The 14504-nt window shown below is 39.2% G+C and overlaps 1 protein-coding gene across 2 annotated transcripts in view; it reads left to right on the forward strand.

The window, feature by feature from the left end:
- Positions 1-14504, forward strand: part of CACNA2D3 (calcium voltage-gated channel auxiliary subunit alpha2delta 3) — a 790245-nt gene that overhangs the window by 446151 nt on the left and 329590 nt on the right. The window lies entirely within an intron of this gene.

Genomic DNA, 14504 nt, shown 5'->3' on the forward strand with positions numbered 1-14504 from the left:
TGTCATTCCCATGGTATCTCCATCATTCTTGTTATCCTCACTGAGGCTCCCTAGTTTGTTCTCACATTAGCATCACAGGGTCATTCTAATGGTATTCCCATCATTCTTGTTATCCTCACTGAGGCTCCCTAGTTTGTTCTCACATTAGCATCACAGGGTCATTCTAATGGTATTCCCATCATTCTTGTTATCCTCACAGAGGCTCTCGAGATTGCTCTTATGTTAGAATCGTGGTCATTCCCATAGTATCCCCATCATTCTTGTTATCCTCACCGATGCTCTCGAGGTTGCTCTCACATTTTAATCACAGGGTCATTCCCAGGGTATCCCCATCATTTTCGTTATCCTCACCGATGCTCTCTAGTTTGCTCTCACAATAGCATCACAGGGTCATTCCCATGGTATCCCCATCATTCTTGTTATCCTCACTGAGACTCCCTAGTTTGCTCTCTAATTACAGTCACGGTCATTCCCATAGTATCCCCATCATTCTTGTTATCCTCACCGATGTTCTCGAGGTTGCTCTCACATTTGAATCACAGGGTCATTCCCATGGTATTTCCATCATTCTTGTTAACCACACCGGTGTTCTTGAGGTTGGAGAGTCCTGAATGGAAGGGCATGAGGTAAGCTGTGGTGAAAGGAGGATGGATAAACCATTGGTGAATGTAATATGTCTAACAGTCCATTAATAAGACTACAGAGGTTATTAATTGAAATAAAAATTAATAAACTACAGATTTATTTTTTAAACTTAACAATAAAAGATGCTGAATTCTTGTTGCCCTGTGTAGCCAGCAGGAACTGATTATCCAATAGGCTGACTAGGCTGCAGTCTAAGACACTTGGCTTATAGGTGGGAGAAGCAGCTTTTCTTAGGGTGTAAAATTGTTACAGAGAGAGTTATAAACTAAAAAACATGGTAAAGGCTGAAGACAATGAACCATCTTTGGGTGGGTGCTTGAGGATAAGCGAGTAGAGGAGACAAGGATGGCGACAGACCCCTCCGGCTTCACATCTTCACTCTCAGTAGCGCTCGTTCAAGCCTCTGTTCTGCTATACAGTCCAGATTTTAACGAAAACGAAATGAGCGATATAGATTGCTGTGATCTTTTTAAAAAGGAACAAACACGCAGAGAGATCCCCCAGCACACTGCTGAAGCCAGCAACAGATCTGCCATTTCTACTGTATATAAAAATGCAAAAGTCTTAGATGCACACATTTGCAAATGTATGTTAAAGCCACCCGCCACTCCACTGCGCTTTTGCTAATAGGGTGGTCCTAACTCTAAACAATGAGAGTACCATATATTTGGGCCATACATATGTGTTTTTAAATTGAGAGCTAACTTGCCAAAGAGGTTCCCCAGAAGCCTCCAAATAGCAATCCAATGTCAGCACTCCGCCTCAGCTACTGACACCAACATGCCTCTCAGACAAATAAAGAAGTGGAAGTTGCTCAATCAATTTAAAGCCTATAGCAGGTGCTTGAAAGTTTGGGGTTATCCTGAAATGAACAAACACACAGAGAGATCCCCCAGCACACTGCTATAGCCAGCAACAGATCTGCCATTTCTACTGTAGATAAAAATGCGAAAGTCTTAGTTGCACACATTTGCAAATGTATGTTAAAGCCACCCGCCACTCCACGGCGTTTTTTTCTAATAGGGTGGTCCTAACTCTAAACAATGAGAGTCCCATATATTTGGGCCATACATATGTGTTTTTAAATTAAAAGCTGACTCTCAATTTAAAAACACATATGTATGACCCAAATATATGGGACTCTCATTGTTTAGAGTTAGGACCACCCTATTAGCAAAAGCGCTGTGGAGTGGCGGGTGGCTTTAACATACATTTGCAAATGTGTGCAACTAAGACTTTCACATTTTTATCTACAGTAGAAATGGCAGATCTGTTGCTGGCTATAGCAGTCTGCTGGGCGATCTCTCTGTGTGTTTGTTCATTTCAGGATAACCCCAAACTTTCAAGCACCTGCTATAGCCTATAAATTGATTGAGCAACTTCCACTTCTTTATCTTTTTAAAAAGCCAAGTGGTGCTGAGTTTTAAAAACACGGCAACATAAACCATTGTGTGGTGGTTGGGGGGGGGGGGGGGGGGGGAGAGTGAAGGAAGCCGGATTTTAAATTAAAGACATTTTCATGTTAACCAACATACATATTGGTCTGGCATAGTAGGTGAGGGGGGCGCTACGAGTGTATTAGCCTAGAGCGGCCTAGAACCCTTAATCAGGCGCTGGTAGTCAGTCAACCTATTTCCATACCTCTTTCTAAGATCTACCTAAATTATGATGCCTTTTACTACTATCATTTCACAACAACTAATTATTTTGTAGAAATTGGCTTTTTTATTATTATATTTTTTTTGCAACCACGATCTACCTGCTCATTTAAAATTATTTAGCTTGGTAATTGTTTTTCTTGTGGACAATTATTAACAGTGTCTCGGATTGTCTGGTTTGTACGTTATCTTTCCTGCCAGTTCATTCCAATGTTTAAATCAAACCGTTAATAAGTCACAAAAGAAAACTGTTGTCTGGAGCTCACAAACAAACAATATATAAATCACTATGTCGTCACCATATACATAAAGGAGAATTTTCTGCACAATAGAGCTATATTGGGATTAAGCTTAGCTGCCACGTCATGGCATCTCTGTAGGTGGGTCCCTCCCTAGCAAGTGGAAACAAATAGATATCAGGTGTGCCACATTAAAACCTTCCCTGAATCTACCATTTTCTAGAGCATATCTGGTTTTGTATGTTATCTTTTACCCGCCAGCGGTTCATTCCAATGTTTAAATCAAATGTTAACAATTCACAATATGTTCCACCAAAGCAGAGCGTAGAGGAGATATTTCCTATTAAGAGGACTGTTTTCCTCGTTTTTTAATGAAGGATCATGCTCTCAAAAGCAAGGAATATATATATATTATATATATATTATATATATATATATAAATAAAATTTTGCATGGACAGACATCTGTCTCCTTATATGTCCTAATGAGGGTCGTAACTAGAAACATATAGTAATAGCAAAATTTTAAAGAGTCCTCAACGTTTCTAGACCTTTTCCTTCCTTTACCAGGCCTGAAAACCCACCCAACTCCTCTTGCTGTCTGCAGCTACCCTGCAAGCTTCTCTGGACTTCCTGCTCAGAGAGGAAGGGAATATTATAGTTAATTTTGGAGCCCTAGAATGCTGGTTTGCAGGCTTGGCATTCTGAGGCTTTAAACTGCCTTGTGGTGTCAGCAGTCACACAGCAGTGACCTTATTCATCTCCCTGCTAGTTTGTGAACAATACGCTATTCACCCCTGAGTGCAATGCACTCAGGTCATACAAGAGGAATTAGGACCCAGAAGCAGCATACGGTGGCAACTACAAGAGCCAACCATATTGCTTTTTTTTTTGGCTTTAAATTAGTATACAGGACATTGCATAGTATGGTTATGAATTGTATCAAGATATTGTATTTTTATTATATTAAAAGAAATACAAACACAATGCACATTTATCTCAGAAGTACTTTTTATTTAAATTGGGAAGATATAATGACAGATTTACCTTATATTAATTTACAGTGAACTGTTGCTAGTTTGTTGGGGATAATGATTATTTTGTAACATTGTTGGGGGGGTTGGACTACCCACAACCAATGGCATAATTTAATAGTTGGAAGAGACTGAGGCAGCGAGCTATCACGGCAGACAGAAGGCATAAAGTGATTGAATGTGATAATGTCATGTGACGTTCACATCCAATCAAATGCTTTACTACTATGAACATACCACTGCTTCAGTCTCTCACCGCCCAAATATGTTGTGTGATGCAATATGCCATGGTTACTCTAACCTCATATAACTTGTCAATTTAAACTATTTGGCATATTTTAAGTGGAGGGTTATCCGATCAGAGAGAAAAAAAGTGTAATTTGCCACGACTGAATATTAGCGGCATATGAAAAATTTTATTTATTTATCTATAGCACCAAATGCCATTTTTTGGGTCACTTGGTTGTGGCTTTAGTCTGAATTTGCATATATGGGGAGGCACACAGCTACTTAAGTTGTGATGTCACTGAAAACTGCTTTTATCCATCATGAGTGAAACTACATCTCCCATCATGCACTGGGGATCATCGCTAAACACAGGTATCACAGAAATGACATCAAGGCAAAGCCAAACTAACAATAACAAAAACTCCCTCACTCATGCTGTTTGGTTAGTGTTTCCTTTCATTGCTAGATATAATACATATATTGATACTGTGGTCACCAGCCCTACACTTTCATCTTGTTGGAAGTTATGTGCAGGCCTAACAAAAGGGGGGAGAAATTACCATTGTGAAATGAATGTTATATGCAGACCACATCACAGTCAACACATACCATTATTACATTTATTTTTAAAAAATGATCTACATAATGAATGCCACATCTTTATTAATTATCAGTGGGCGATAGATATATATATATATATATATATATATATATTGTGGCAAGAGCCCGCTACTGCTGAAGCACACGCGAACAACTTCTTCTTTTTTATGTAGTTTTATTGTCAGGATGGTAAATGTTTTGACACCGTACAGATTTCACAGCAATACTTGGAGACCCTAAACGCTAGCTAGACATAGCTCAGCTCTCTCAAGACCAGCCAGCTTACCCAGCATTGATCTCCGTGCACAAATGATACAAACAAGCTTTTATACCTGATACTCCTCCCCCAGCCTTAGCTTGATGGACAGGTGACACACCCACCTTCTCTTTAAAAGGAAACGCCCCATCACTGGCTCTGTTTTGCACTAAAGAGACACACCCTGTCTGTTTGCTGAGATCAAGGATTTCTCTGCATGTAAGTTAACCAAACTTAAACTATTGTTTGTTACACATAGGTCTTTACATTCAATCTAGGTGCATTGCTGCATAAATGTTTTACTTTACTTCCCTGCTTTCTCTGCATATTGCCATCTAAATGCCTCCTTTTGTTACAATTTATATAAATATAGGTTAGATATATATATATATATATATATATATATATATATATATATATATATATTTATATTTATATAAATATTGATTGGAGATATATATATATATATATATATATATATATATATATATATACATATAGATAGATATAGGTATATACATGTATAATAGATATGGATGTACAGTAATAAGAAGCACATGAACAATACAGTGCTATTATTTACCCACCCACAGCCCCAGACAAAAGTGACATCATCATTGAACATAATTGAATATTAACTTGTAATGTTTCATATCCCTCCAATTTTATTATTAAGAATTGTTGAGAACACAGGGAAGGATATCTAATTGCAGAATTATCCAATCTGGTTTCTGTTTTGTCCTTTTGACAAATAGATTACACCTGTCCATACAGATTTTCGGAGTACGGCAGTAATGTATGAAGCCAGTCTCTTAAACAGCCCCTACACAGCTTGATTTAGTTGGGTCACTTGCAGCAAGAAAAAAACAGTCTGTGTTCTGAGATGCTGAGGCCATACTAAATGATCTATAGCCGGGATCTGTACATCTGGATAAATTCACATTTGCAAAGGAAAAATACTTGGGATTTCTTACCTGAGATCATTCTTTCATAATCACATTGGCACGGCTGCTTAAATGAATAGAATATACAGCCATAACTCCGCAAAATCTGGAATCAGTATTAATGTGGTATTCACGCAGAGATTGCAAATCAAACCTTGTTTGTCAGCTTTTCAAGGGCAACCCAAAGCCTTTTGCTTCAAGTACAATGTTACTCTGAAAAGATGTTTTGTCTATAGGGACTTTACTTTCCATCTGGGAAACATGAGCCACGTTTAAAATTATTGTCTAAATCCCCCTGTAATTTTTTTGCTTAACGTTGTTCCAAAACAGCAAGAACATTTTTTTATTTTTTTTTACAACTGTACAAATTAGTGTGTGATTTTGCAGCTCTCCCTTAAATATTTTCAGAGGGTAGAAGACCGCAGCGTCCTACTGCACATACCGTACTATAGAGTACTTGGAAATGTCTTCTCACGTGACGTTTATTGGGCCCATCTCTACATTTCCATTCTGATCATAAAAATCTGCTCTAAGGACCAAATTATGACAGTGTTTGTTTTTCAAAGTAAAAATAAAAAAGTGCTTTCCTTGATCGTCTTGTATAACATGTGGTGCTCAACTGCTACATTAACTTTCCAAAGTTACAAAGCTCCCCTGAGCTCGACTGCCCAAAAACCAACAATAACTGCTCTGGGCCAGGCAATTATTTATTACAAAGTGCTCTCCATTTCTCTGTAGAATTCAGCATAGTGATGTCCATATTTTGTATATAATTTTTAATGCTTTTGATGTACAGACATAAATGTTTCAATCTGTTGCCTTTTTTCCACGTAAGTTAAAACATTAAATTCATTTGTCACTTTAAAGAAAAAAAAATGTAGTGCTGGCTATATTTAATAATACATTTTATTTAAAAGAATGTTATCAACAAAATAAAATTCGTAAGAGATCAGGCAGAATTATTTGTAAGTTGCAATTTGATACATTAGGAAATAATGTATTATTTTTATTTTGCTTAGTGTTTTATCACAGTATTATACAGCCCTTGCTTGCTGTTCATGGAGAGCTTTTAGTCATTGGGTCTCATTTAAGAAGCACAAAGCAGCCAAGGCGAAGGTCAAAGTCTTCTTTGGAGCAGACGTGAACCTCAATTAAGCAAGTGCGCCTAGATATTTGGCGAAGTGGATAGGTTTACCCAGGATGGTGGCATTTGTGGATGAACTGAAGTTTGCTGCAGCAGATGTGAGGAGTGGGCTGAGTGAGGATTTATTGCCAAGATATAGAGTAGGAGCAATGGTGCACGTAATTTTGCGGAGCAGTGAAAAAAGCAAAATTTCAAAATTATTGAAATATCATAATGAGTTGCAGGAGAAAAACAATTATGGGCATCCTTTACTGTGCAGAGGGGCGCACATGGATTACAACTTGATTTTTGCCTTAACTCTGATTGGGCAGAGGTTAAGGGAGTAAATGTACCAAGCTGAGAGTTTTCTGTCAGGTTTTAAAAACCAATCAGATTCTAGCTATCATTTATTTAGTACATTCTATAAATGAAAGCTAGAATATGGTTGGTTGCTATAGGCAACATCTCCACTTTTCAAACCCGCCAGAAAACTCTCAGCTTGATACATTTACCCCCAGGTCTCATCCTGTTCTTTTAGTATAATACGTCTTATGCCTTTCAATTGCACTTCTTCAGAAAAGAGCATTTCTTCAATGTAAAGGAAAGCTTCAATCACACAAAAACACCATGTAATGATGACAGTCCTGATGTTCCTTCCCTCTCATGATTAATTTGAGTCATAATTGTGGCTAAATAGAGCAGTATAATAGGAGGCAAACAGAAATGTTTCATTTAATGAAGGGGTGGTTCTTAAGTGGTTGGAGTTTGGACTTGTGATTTGATATCTACACTTTAGCACAATGCACCTCCTCAGATTTATCTCCCCTGAGAACGGAGGTCAGACATGCACCTTGATGTGTGGTAGGACCATATGGAGCACGTGTACAAAATATAAGTGTTTCGTGCTGTGCATCAAGTGTGTATTGTAAGTGAAATCTAGTGACAAAATTACTTTGTAACTCTGACACCAGAAATAGTGACACAGGCAAGCTGTTAAAATATAGAAATTCTAATAATATTTCTTAATTTATACAGCACTTTTTTCCCAATTGGACTCAAAGCATGGACATAGTTGCAAAGGGTGAGGAATCCATAGGGGCACTCTCAGGTGCTCTTCTTTGAAATCATTCATCAGTCTCTGCCACGCACACACAATTTAAGTGAGGAGGGAGTGGACTGATGGTCCAAGGGGGAACTCAAGGTTATAAGGGTATGATCATTTGAGAGGTGGATTGCTTATGTAGACAGGGTAGCTATTCTGGCTTAGTAATCATCAGATTCTTTGAATACCAACTGGTTCAACCAAGTAGCTATAAATTCAGAGATTCTTATCAGAAGCTAAGCGAGTGATATCCTCTATAGACATGTAGAAATCAATGTGACCAAACCATTTAACCATAGTGGAAGTTGAAGGAGACCTCCAATGTACTAAAATCAATGATTTTCCGCATTATAAAGATGTTTAAGAAATTATTTTTTAAAATGTGGATATGGGGATATTTGAGAGCGATAGAAGCCAGAAAACAGGACCAGTCGGTACATCCGCCTCAGTTATGGTTTTGGAGAGGTGAATTATCTTGTTCCAGTAAGCAGAGATCTTCCGGCATGTTCGCCATATGTGTATTTGGAAACCCACAGCGGAATTACATCTCCAGCAGAGAGAGGACACTTGTGGAGAAAGTTTGAGTAACAACTCAGGACATCTATACCATAGCGTTAAAATCTTGTGGGTTTGAACGATAGAGGTGTTTTGAGAACATGTCTGAGTGGACATGTACATTTTTGACCACTGTTGAGGATCTACCCTGTTCTGAAGGTCTCTCTCCCAAGTCTTAGTGAAGTATGCTTTGTGAGGAAATCTATTCTCAATTATAATTATATAGATGGTGGAAATACTATGTTTTGGTTTACCCAAAAGGTTTCACAGAGTTTCAAAAGGAGTAAGTTGTCTTTTAATTTTAGGCAGTAAACACTTTCTGCAGAGGAATGAATGTAATTGTAAAAATTTCTACTGTTTGCTTGAATGTAGAGAGGGCTCCGTCCGAAGTGAAGAAAATTCACGGACAGCACAATCCTAAACTAATTTACCCAGCCTTTGGATACCCGCCTTGATCCACCTTGACAATGATCCGAGATAGAGCCCCGGAAGAAAATCTCCAACATTCCAACATTTCAATGTGGGATTAATGATAAAGTGAGAGATTTTAGGCAGATTTGTGAGCCAAGGTAGTAGATTCAGAGGGATATTTAATTCTTGACCTTCTGCAAAAATGCACTGTTTACCTTTCTCCAACCTGTCCACTCTAGAACTCTCGTGAGCATAGACGCCTGGTAGTAGCACCACAAGAGAGTAAGTTATAGACCTCCTTGGTGTCTACATTTATACAGAAAATTGTGTTGAACCTCGGCCATTTGCCCCTTGATCACATGCTGTAGGTCAGTAAAAAAACGCAGGGATACTCGGATTCGGACCATTTGAAGAATATACAATATTTTAGGAAGAATAGTCATTATAATAATATTATTTCTCCCCAGCCAGGAGAAATTGAGTTTAGCTCAGTATTGCAGATCTCTGCACATTTTGATTAGAAGAGGGAACAATTTAATTTAAAGAGCTTTAAAGTATCATCTGTCAGTACAATTCCCAGGTATCGAACTTCAGATGGGTTCCACATAAAAGGGAAAACAGTTTGTAGTGCGCTTGCTGAAAGACCTGGGAGAGAAATATTCAAAGAAAATAATTTCATATAGTTTATCTTAAAATTTGACAGGCGTCCAAAGTTTTCGAATTCATGCATTAAGTTTGGGAGAGAAACAGTTGAATTTGTGACAACAGCTAATAGCTCATCAGCAAGTACAGTTAATTTCCTTGTCTCCCGCAAGAAAGCCCCCAATGTCCGGATTCAGGTGAATTGCCCTGGCCAACAGCCTCTATGCATAGAATAAATATTAGCGATGACAAGGGGCAACCCTGACATGTGCCATTGGAGACGGAGATCGGTTCAGAAAGCGTCCGCTTTGTTAGGATCGCATCTATTGATAAGACTCTAGAACCAGACTATTAGAGGTCTTCACCTTTAGCAGGAGAAGAGCGTCCCAAGCGTTGGCAACGGCCTGGGCATAACTGGAAGTGACGTCCCGGGTTTGTCAGGGAGACTTCCGGGACGCAAACATGTGGGCACAGTGAGTCGCGGCAGCTAAGGGCACCGCCCAAACCCACGTGCTCCAACATCCCTCACATGAACTGCCAGCCAACCCTATCAAATGTCTTCTCGGCATCAGTGGAAAGGATGAGTGCCAGGGTTTTAGTTTGTGGCAAATGATGAATTACTTCTATGAATTTGTCACGTGCTTCTCTATCAGGCACAAATCCCACTTGATTTGAATGAATAAGTGTTGAAAGAAGCAATTTCATGTGATTTGTGATAAGTTTAGCAAATAGCTTTATGTCCATATTCAGTCGAGAAATGTGGCGATAACTGGAGCACTGGGAAGGGTACTTACCCTCTCTGGGAATAACAGTGACGTGTGCCTCCAACGAGTGACCTGAGAAATAAGCATCCTTGGACACTTCGTTAAAGGTAGAAAGTAGGAGATGTGACAATTTATCTTAAAAGTGTTAGAATATGACTCAAAGAACCCATCCAAACCTAGACTCTTCCCCAACGGTGATGCCTTAATTGCTTCATATAGTTCCGCGAGGGAGAAGGGTTGCTCCAGAGACTTCTCCATCTCTTTAGTGATTTTAGGGAACTTTATTTCTTTAATACCCCTTTCTCACCAAAATTCTGGGTCAGACACAGGATAATGAACATGGTGTTAACCTGTGTTGCATCTCTTCACACCGCACTTTAGTTCAGGGTAAATCCCAGGTCGTCACCTTTCACACTAGACCAGTGTCTGCCCTGCGTTTTCAAGTTGAGTCATTAAAAGGAGACAGCAGAGGCTCATGTAGATGACGTAGCAGAGCTGCTTTTAACATAACCCGGATAGAATAATCCGGGAGCACCTTTCATACTGCAGCATATCTGTCTCCAACACGAGAATAACCCTGGTCACGAGAACTGGGTTGACCCATTCACACTGACACACTACCTGGGTTATTCCCATGTCCATGTGTTGGTGTGAAAGGGGTAACAGCCCTGTTATTTTCAGCTGCTAACCCGTATAATAATGGTGGAAAATGTTTGCTATATCTTTGTGTTTAAAGCATGTGTTGTCCCTGTCGTCCTTCATGCTATGTATATAAGTCTGGGAGCATTATTTATGCAATGCCCTAACAAGGAGCCTCTCCCATTTACTTTTACATTTTCGGAATGCCAATTTAGTTTTGCCATCTAGAAGTTTGTTAAAGCTGTTCTGGCAACCTCAAGTTCTGCATAAGTGTCTGCAGGCAGAGAGCTCTTATGTTTGGTCTCCAATGATTTAATCTTAGAGAGAAGGGAGTCCTTAAGAGCTTCTTTCTTTTTTTTGAGAAAATAACCTAGTTAAATGTATTTTCCCTAATGACAAATTTGTGTGCCTCCCAAAGTGTAATCTTAGAGGTCTCTCTTTTATCATTTAAAGCTGCATAATCGTCAATAGAGTTTGCAAGTTGCGACGCATAATACTGGTCTTGAATCAATTGTTTGTAAGTCTCCAGGTACAGTGTCTGGGATGGGGCCCAGACATGCGGCCATGTACAATGTACAACCCTTTGTACATTGCACATGGCCGCATAGTTACATTACCCCCTTAAGAGCAGCGTTAACAGCGTCGACTATGTCAGTGACATCATCAAGTTCCGCCGGTGTCTTCTTTCTTCGGGATTGCTTCAAGTCGCTTCACAGAAGAGTAGTGATGGATCCTCGTCAGGAAACAGCCCTCTGGACTCAAGATGTTGTGGTAAGTTTTGTTGGTGGAATCAGCACTGGTGTACCGTACCCCACCCCACCTGAGATGCCATAGGCGAGTCACCTTTAACACAAGATGGTGAAGGGTTAACCAGGAGTTGTTGGATATCTGATTGAGAATTAGTGTCCTTGGACTTTCCAACTTCCTTTCTGTTGAGAAATTTTCTGTCCTTCCCAATCAAGAGTTACTTACATACTCAAGTGTTGTGAGAGAAAAATTGGTATATTGGCTTAGATGAGCGAACTCATAGAGCTGACCCAAGGCATTGTCCCTTAATAGAGCATTGAACAGAGTTACATAGTTATTTTAAAGAGCCATGTAGGCCATTTTCCTTGTGAGGTTACCCGCTGCACGGGGTCTCATAGAAATATCCTGATGTCTAGGTAAAGTATGATAGTACAGTGAGTTGTGAGTTTCAGATAGAAGTTTGAGAAACAGCACCCTTGGGTGGATGTTTGAGAACATAACAGTAACTCACAGTAAAATTAATATAAATTTACAGTTGTAAGCTCAAGATAAATTGGTTACAACAGAGATAGATTAAAACTCCTGCACTGTTGTCCTGCGGCTGTCAGTTATCATATATGGATAAAAATGAAGGAGAGGGAGTGAAAATCTCACTGTGTTTGGTGGGACCTTGGGTTATGTTTGTAGGTAGCCCAGAGCTGGTGAGAAGACTCAGTTGATAATTCTGGAACTAGTCAGTGGTTTAGGAAGGAGCAGGGTAATAGAGGCACTAGTAGGGTATATAGAGTCCAATAAAAATGCTAGACGACAAAGAAGAGGAAAAGTTAATTTGAAAGATGTACCCCGCTCAACGGTAGTTGAGGTGATTGCTGCGGTGGCAATCCTGATTGTGTAATGAGTTGAGGAGTATGTGTTGAGACTCACCACAGTGTCAGATGACAATCTACTTAAGGTGGTGGGCAACTGTCCTCAAAGAGATCCATCCAGTCCGCTGCTGCATATAGCATACACAGGGCTGCTGCATTTTTAAGAGTCGAGGTTGGGTCTTTACTCCTATAGCTAGTCGGTCCGTTCCGTTGGACTCCCAGGAGGTCAGAGCACTGGCCGGACTCAGGTAAGATGGAGGTGAAAAAGCAAACAGGGCCGCCATGCCATGCAGCATGATCCCTTCCAACTGGTCTCCACCAAACAGACCGAAGACCCCTGGTGATGGCAGGTTAGTGGTGACAACTGTCCGTGCTGTTTGCTGGACCGAATGAAATAGTTGGATGAGGAGAGTGTCTAATGTCACCAGATGAGTCTGGAAAGCACATCCTCAGGAGGTCTTGAGTCACAGGGTAGGACTCAAGGCAGAATCTGGTGAGGGGGTGCCATGGTCCAAAATGAAAGAAGTATCAGGTAGCAGGGAGAATCAGTAGACTAGAGGACATCTGGAGTGTATGATCTGTGACCACTATCTGCAGATTATCGTGGATTAAGCAAGTCCAGAGACAGAGCCCTGTAAATTTGCTGTCAGACAATATGGCCGCCGAGCCGATCCCCTTACTTCTTTGTTCTGCTTAGATGATTTTCCAATTTTGTTGTAATTCCTCAACACCTTGATGGTTAAGGGGCTTAGTAGCTTTATTCTCACCCCATGGAAATTTACCCCTTGTGAGTAACCCGGTGCTGCAGTGAAGTAAAAACATTGTTTCCAGGCAGACGAAGGTGCTTTGAGTATAATGTATATACTGTATACTTCTTCTATCTTCAGAGGACACCTATACAAATTACAGTGTAGCCAGACTGGGGCAGCCTTAGGTGCTCATCTTATTCTCCTTTCCATTGCCCTCAATGCCACTAGTCACCATAGCAATTCCATAGTAGTCTATTGCTATAGATACGCCACTTGAGAAGGCATTGTTACTTAATAGATATGTCTAGTGAAATGAAAAGAGCAGCTCTAAGCAGGTGGACCACAAGCAATATGTTGATAGTAAAATCCATATAGATGGAAATGCCCACCAACTCTTTACAAGTGGCCAAATAATAAATGCATCCACATCTTGTATAAAATAGGTAGCTTAGTCTTTATTGCTTGTTTAATGACTCTAACTGGTTGGTATCACTACTGGTCTGGTAAATCACAGGAGAACTTTGAGTTTATGTTGCAACATTTCAAAGTGTTTAGTTTCCCAAGCCCACACACTTTGGAGCACAAATTCACATAATTATATATATATATATATATATATATATATATATATATATATATATATATATATGTATGTGTATATATATATGTATGTGTATATATATATATATATATATATATATATATATATATATATATATATATATATATATATATATATATATTGTTATTCTGTACACCTGTTTGCTACACTGGAAGAGAATTAACAAATAAAGAGGGGAAGGCATACAAAGCTTAAGCTGAATTACATTTATTGAGCATTGCTAGAATGGGGAGGAAAGTTGCATTACAGTTAGGAAGGGCCACTGATTTCATGAAAGTACGTCGACATATCACAGAAAGCTATTTATTCCAGATTTTGGGTATGTACCTGACATACAATAACATTATTAAAGTGTCCTGATCGTAAAAGTTGCAAAGGCCTTAATGTGATATAACAATTCCAAATAAAACCCACAAACAATTTATAATTAGTGTATTATTAGTTTTAAATAGTTTAGTAACAAACGCTGTTGGACAAATTAGACTAAACAGAAGTATTGTCATAGTAATGTGACTAGAATGATGTATTACTTTCAGAGAATTAATTAATCTAAATGTAACGTTGTTTAAGTCGTTGCATCTGTGTTGTTACTATTTTCTATTATAGTTCCAGATAGAGATTATTCATGCTGAGGATTTGGCAGTGGAGGTGATGACTAACACTAGGACCCTGCGCTCTCTC

The sequence above is a fragment of the Mixophyes fleayi genome, chromosome 8, assembly GCF_038048845.1.
Source record: "Mixophyes fleayi isolate aMixFle1 chromosome 8, aMixFle1.hap1, whole genome shotgun sequence".
Lineage (NCBI taxonomy): Eukaryota > Metazoa > Chordata > Amphibia > Anura > Limnodynastidae > Mixophyes > Mixophyes fleayi.